The sequence below is a fragment of the Callithrix jacchus genome, chromosome 7 (genome assembly GCF_049354715.1).
Source record: "Callithrix jacchus isolate 240 chromosome 7, calJac240_pri, whole genome shotgun sequence".
NCBI classification, from domain to species: domain Eukaryota; kingdom Metazoa; phylum Chordata; class Mammalia; order Primates; family Cebidae; genus Callithrix; species Callithrix jacchus.
The window spans coordinates 126749897-126756968 of record NC_133508.1 but is presented as its reverse complement, the minus strand read 5'-3'; the positions used below and the strand labels follow the sequence as shown (position 1 = coordinate 126756968).

The window sequence follows — 7072 nt, the reverse complement described above, 5'->3', positions numbered from 1 at the left end:
GAGTTGTGGCCCAGGTGCAACCGACTGGAATATTGTATTTGTTTTAAAGGGTAAAGTTAATTTACAAACAGTGTATTAGTCTGTTCTCATGCTGCTATAAAGAACTGCAAGGGACTGGGTAATTTATGTAGGGAAGAGATTTAATTAACTCGCAGTTCTGTGTGACTCAGAAAGCATCCAGAAACTTACAATCATGGCAGAAGGGGAAGCAAGTATGTTCTTCCTCACATGGCAGCAGGAGAAAGAAGTGCCGAGCAAAGGGAGAAAAGTCCCTTATAAAACCATCAGATCTTATGAGAACTCACTACTACAAGAACAGCCTCATAGGGGTAACTGCCCCCATGATTCAATTACCTCCTACTGGGTCCCTCCCATGACACATGGAGATGATAGTAACTACAATTCAAAGTGAGATTTGGGTGGGGACACAGACAAAATATGTCATTCCACCCCTGATTTCTCCCAAATATAATGTCCTCACATTTCAGAACACAGTCATGCCTTTCTAACAGTCCCCCAAAGTCTTAACTCATTCCAGCATTAACCCAAAAGTCCAAGTCTAAGGTATCTGAGACAATGTAAGTCCTTTCCATCTATGAGCCTGCAAAATCAAAAGCAAGTTAGTTACCTCACAGGTACAATGGGGATACAAGCATTGAGAAAACACACCCATTCTAAAAGGGAGAAATTGGCCAAAATGAAGGGGCTATAGGACCTACACAAGTGTGAAATTCAACAGGGCAGTTACCAAATCTTAAAGTTTCAAAATGATGTCCTTTGACACCATGTATTACATTCAGGTCATGCTGATGCAAGAGGTGGGCACCCACAGCCTTTGGCAGCTCTGCCTCTGTGGCTTTGCAGGATGCAGCCACCCTCCTGGCTGCTTTTACAACCTGGCATTGAGTGTCTGCAGCCTTTCCAGGTGCATGGTGCAAGCTGTTGGTAGATCTACATTCTGGGGTCTGAAGGTCAGTGGCCATCCTTTCACAGCTCCACTAGGCAGTGCCCCAGCAGGGACTCTGTGTGGGGACTCCAATCCTGTATCTACCTTCCTCACTGCCCTAGCAGAGGTTCTTCATGAGGACTCAACACCTACAGCAAACTTCAGCCTGGACATCCAGCTGTTTCCATATATTCTTTGAAATTTAGGCAGAGGTTCCCAAACTTCAATTCTTGACTTTTTTGCACCCCCAGGCTCAACACTTCATGTAAGCCCCACCAAGGCTTGGGGTTTGTACCTTGTGAAATAATAGCCTGAGCTGTACCTTGGCCCCTTTTAATTATGACTGAAGCTGAAGCAGCTGAGACTCAGGGCACCATGTCCCATGGTTGCACAGACCAGGGGGGCCCTGGGCCCAGCACATGAAACCATATTTCCCTCCTAGGCCTCTGAACCTGTGATGAGAGGGCTGCTGTGAAGGTCTCTGACATGTACTGAAGACATTTTCCCCATTGTCTTGGTGATTAACATTTGGCTTCTCATTACTTATACATACTTCTATAGCCAGTTTGAATTTCTCCCCAGAAAATAGGTTTTTCTTTTCTATCACATCACCAGGCTGCAAACTTTCTAAACTCTTATGCTCTGATTACTCTTGAATGTTTTGCCACTTAGAAATTTATTCCACCAGATATCTTAAATTATCTCTCTCAAGTTCGAAAGTTCCACAAATTTCTAGGGCAGAGGCAAAATGTCATCAGTCTGTTTGCTAAACCAAAGCAAAAATCACCATTATTCCAGTTCCCAAGTTTTTCATCTCTATCTATATTAGTCCATTTTCATGCTGCTGATAAATACATACCTGAGACCGGGTAATTTATAAATAAAAAGAAGTTTAATGAATTCACAGTTCCATGTGGCTGGGGAGGACTCACAATCATGGTGGAAGGCAAAAGGCACATCTTATATGGTGGCAGACAAGAAAGAAGTGAGAGCCAAGTGAAAGGAGCTTTTCCTTATAAAACCATCAGATCTCATGAGACTTATTTACTATTATGAGAACAGTATGGGGGAAACCAGCCCCATGATTCAATTATCTTTGACTTGGTCCCTCCCACAACACATAGGAATTATGGGAGTCATAATTCAAGATAAGATTTGGGCAGGGACAGAGCCAACCCATATCACCATCTGAGACCATTCATCCTGGACTTCATTACTGATATCACTATCAACATTTTGGTCAAAGCCGCTCAGTGAATCTCTAGGAAGTCCCAACCTTTCCCTTATCTTCTTTTCTTCTGAGTCCTGCAAGTCTCTAGAAAGTTACAAACTTTCCCACATCTTCCTTTCTTCTCCTGAGCCCTCCAAACTATTTCAATCTCTGCCTGTTACCCAGTTACAATGTCACTTCCATATTTTCAGGCATCTTTACAACAACACTCCACTCTCTGCAGTACTAGTTTACTTTAGCAGCCCATTCCTGCACTGCTATAAAGAACTGCCCATGACTGGGTAATTTATAAAGAAAAGAGATTTAATTGACTCATAGTTCCACATGGCTGGAGAGGCCTCAGGAAACTCACAATCATGGCAGAAGGGGAAACAGCACATCCTTCCTCACATGACAACAGGAGAGAAAGTGCCAAGCAAAGGGGGAAAAGCCCCTTATAAAACCATAAAATCTCATGAAAACTCACTTTCATAAGAACAGAAGCATAGGAGTAATCACCCCAATGAATCAATTTCCTCCTGCCCGGTCGCTCCTATGACACACGAGGATTATAGGAACTACAATACAAGGTAAGATTTGGGTGGGGACACAGCCAAACCATATAAAAGAGATACCATTACTTTTATTTCTGTACATTCTTTTTTTCTGGCTAAATTTAGGCTTATTTTATTTTACATTTCTTTTTTTTATTTTACTTTATGTTCTGTGATACATGTGCATATCATGCAGGGTTGTTGCATAGGTACATACATGACAAGGTGGTTTGCTGCCTCCATTCCCCATCATCTATATTTGGCATTTCTCCCCATGTTATCCCTCTTCACCCTCCCCACCCCTCACTGTCCCTCCCCTTGCTCCCACCAACTGCCCACAAGGTGTGATGCTCCCCTTCCTGTGTCCACATGTTCTCATTGCTCAACACCCAACTATGAGTGAGAACATGTGGTGTTTGATTTTCTGTTCTTGTGTTAGTTTGCTGAGAATGATGGTTTCCAGATTAATCCAAGTCCCCAGAAAGGACATGAACGCATCGTTTTTTATGGCTGCATAGTATTTTATGGTGTTTATGTGCCACATTTTCTTTGTCCAGTCTATCATTGATGGGCATTTGGGTTGGTTCCAGGTCTTTGCTATTGTAAACAGTGCCATGATGAACATATGTGTGTGTCTGTCTTTATAGTAGAACAATTTATAATCCTTTGGGTATATACCCAGTAACAGGATTGCTGGGTCAAATGGATTTTATATTTCTAGATCCTTAAGGAATTGCCATGCTGTCTTCCACAATGACTGAACTAATTTACACTCCCTCCAGCTGTGTAAAATTGTTCCTGTTTCCCCACATCCTCTCCAGCCTCTGTTGTTTCCAGATTTTTTTTAAAGAAAATATTTTTAATGTATAACAGCTCATACCCAGCCACCTTGCTGAATGATGTACTCTGTTGAATAGTCTTCCAAATATGTCACGCCAAACTTCAGCAGTGCACTCAAAGATTCTTGACCACGCCTTGTCAACTCCAAAAGCATTTGTCGCAGCAAAACCAGAGGCACCAAAATCTTATTCCAGCCACTGGTATGAACTGCGGTCTTCAGTGTACATTCCCGAAATGCCTGATATGTCACTGGCTTGCTCAGGAGCATGTGTAATGCTTTATGGAGAGGCTCTTTCAGTTCCTGGGACACTTTTTCTTCAAGGTGGGCTAGGCAGTCTTCCATTGAGCTTTCTGGATTGGCAGGGCTGAACACTGGAGAAGTGTGATGGTCAAAGCCCGTGCTGGTGAAGGCTTCAGAAATTTCTTTGTCCAGAGATTTTAGCTCTTCTTCAATTTCAGTTTTAACTTTTAATAAAATTTCTTCATCCAGAGACTATAAAGCTATATCTAGTTGAATCCCTTGGGGTGAGAAAAGATGCTCTTGCAGCTTCTTCTGAGAGAGGAGTCCCAAGTAGCTGAGAACAACATACTTTGTTTCATAGTGAAATCCCAGAGGCACAGTAGAAGAGGACGCCATTGAATTGGCTGGTGGAACTCCAAAAAGGTCTACATATGGATGTATAAAACCTGGCCCTGGCCCCTGCCCCAGAAGAGGTGAAAGAGGCGGCAGTGGCGGTTGCTTCTGACAGGGTCTCCCAGCGGCAGCGGCTGCTCCAACCTGCGGCCCTAATCTACTGCCGCCGCCATGTTGAAGGGTGAGGTCACTTCCAGATTTTTTAATGACTTGCAATTCTAACTAGTGTGAGATGAGATCTTAATGTAGTTTTGATTTGCATTTCTCTAATGACCAGTGATGATGAGCATTTTTTCAAATGTTTGCTGGCCTCATATATGTCTTCTTTTGAGAAGTGTCTGTTCATATTCTTTGCCCACTTTTGGATGGGTTTGATTTTATTCTTGTAAATCTGTTTTAGTTATTTGTAGATTCTGGATATTGGCCCTTTGTCAGATGGGTAGGTTGCAAAAATTTTTTCCCATTCTGTTAGTTGCCAGTTCACTCTAATGATTGTTTCTTTTGCTGTACAGAAGTGCTTAAGTTTAATTAGATCCCATTTGTCTATTTTGGCTTTCATTGCCAATGCTTTTGGTGTTTTACTCATGAAGTCCTTTCCTATGCTTATGTCCTGGTTGGTTTTGCATAGGTTTTCTTTGAGAGTTTTTATGGTGTTAGGTCTTATGCTTAAATCCTTAATCCATCTGGAGTTAATTTGAGTGCAAGGTGACAGGAAGGGGTCCAGTTTCTGCTTTCTGCACGTTGCTAGCCGGCTTTTCAAACACCATTTGTTAAACAGGGACTCCTTTCCCCATTGCTGGTTTTTGTCTGGTTTGTCAAAGATGAGATGGTTGTAGGTGTGTGGTGTTGCTTCTGAGGCCTCTGTTCTGTTCCATTGGTCTGTCTCTGTTTTGGTACCAGTACCATGCTATTTTGATTACTGTAGCCTTGTAGTATAGTTTGAAGTCCAGCAACATAATACCTCCAGCTTTGTTCTTTTTGCTTAGGAGTGTCTTTGCTATGTGAGCTCTTTTTTGGTTCCATATGAAGTTTAAAATGGTTTTTTCCAGTCTGCAAAGAAGGTCATTCATAGTTTGATAGGGATGGCATTGAGTCTGTAAATTATTTTGGGAAGTATGGCCATTTTCATGATATTTATTCTTCCTAACCATGAGCATGGAATGTTTTTCCATCCATTTGTGTCTTCTTTTATTTCCATGAGCAGTGGTTTGTAGTTCTCCTTGAAGAGGTCCTTTATGTCCTTTGTTAGTTGTATTCCTAGGTATTTTATTCTCCTTGTAGCAGTTGTGAATGGGAGTCCACTCTTGATTTGGCTCTCTGTCTGTTATTGCCATATAGGACTGATTGCAATTTTTGCACATTGAGTTTGTATCCTGAGACTTTGCTGAAGTTGCTTATCAGCTTAAGGAGATTTTGGGTTGAGACAATGGGGTCTTTTAAATATATAATCATGTCATCTGCAAATAGGGACAATTTGACTTCCCCCTTTCCTAATTGAATATCCTTTATTTCTTTTTCTTGCCTGATTGCTCTGGCTAAAACTTCCAATATTATTTTGAATAAGAGTGGTGAGAGGGGACATCCTTGTCTAGTGCCAGATTTCAAAGGAATACTTTCAGTTTTTGCATATTCAGTATGATATTGGCAGTGGGTTTGTTTTAATAGCTTTTATTATTTTGTGATATATTCCACTGATACCAGGTTTATTCAGTTTTTTCCATAAAGGGCTTTGAATTTTGTGTAAAGCCATCTCTGCATCTATTGAGATAATCATGTGGTTTTTGTCTTTGGTTTTATTTATGTGATGGATTACGGTTATAGACATGTGTACACTGAACCAGCCTTGCATCCCTGGGATGAAGCCTACTTGATCATGACGGATAAGCTTTCTGATGTCCTGTTGCAATTTCTGATGTCCTGGTTTGCCAGTATTATATTGAAGCATTTTGCATCTATGTTCATCATGGAGATTGGCCAGAAATTTTCTTTTTTTGTTGAATCTCTGCTGGGTTTTGGTATGAGGATGATGTTGGTCTCATAAAATGATTTGGGAAGGATTCCCTCTTTTTTTTGATTCTTTGGAATGGTTTCAGAAGGAATGGTACTAGCTCTTCTTTGTATGTCTGGTAGAATTTGGCTGTGAACCCATCTGAACCTGGAGCTTTTTGGTTGGTAGCTATTAATTGGTGCCTCAAATTCAGCCCTTGTTATTGGTCTATTCAAGGTTTCAACTTCTTCCTGGTTTGGTCTTGGGAGGGTGCAAGTGTCCAGGAATTTATCCATTTATTCTGGGTGTAGTGGTTCATGAGCATAGAGTTCTTTGTAGTAATCTCTGATTGTAGTTTGTATTGCTATGGAATTGGTGGTGATATCCCTTTTATCATTTTTTATTGATCTATTTATTCTTCTCTCTTTTCTTTTTTATTAATCTGGCTAGTGGTCTATTTTGTTGATCTTTTTGAAACACCAGCGCCTGGACTTACTGATTTTTTGAAGGGGTTTTCTGTCTCTAACTCTTTCATTTATGATCTAATCTCAGTTATTTCTTGTCTACTGCTAGATTTTGAGTTTTTTTGATTTTACTCCTATAGCTCTTTCAATTTTGATGATAGGGTGTCAATTTTAGATCTTTCATCACTTCTCATTCGGGCATTTATTGTTACAAATTTCTCCCTAGACACTGCTTTGAATGTGACCCAGAGATTCTGGTACATTGTGTCCTCATTCTCATTGGTTTTAAAGAACATCTTTATTTCTGCCTTCATTTCATTGTTTATCCAGTCAACATTCAGGAGCCAGTTGTTCAGCTTCCATGAAGTTGTGTGTTTTTGAATTAGTTTCTTAATCCTCAGATCTAATTTGACTTCACTGTGGCCTAAGAGACTGTT

At 40.7% G+C, this 7072-nt stretch overlaps 1 pseudogene; it reads right to left on the bottom strand.

The window, feature by feature from the left end:
• Positions 1–3584: 3584 nt before the first annotated feature.
• On the bottom strand, positions 3585–4275 carry LOC100395847 (bcl-2-like protein 13 pseudogene; annotated as a pseudogene).
• Positions 4276–7072: the final 2797 nt, after the last annotated feature.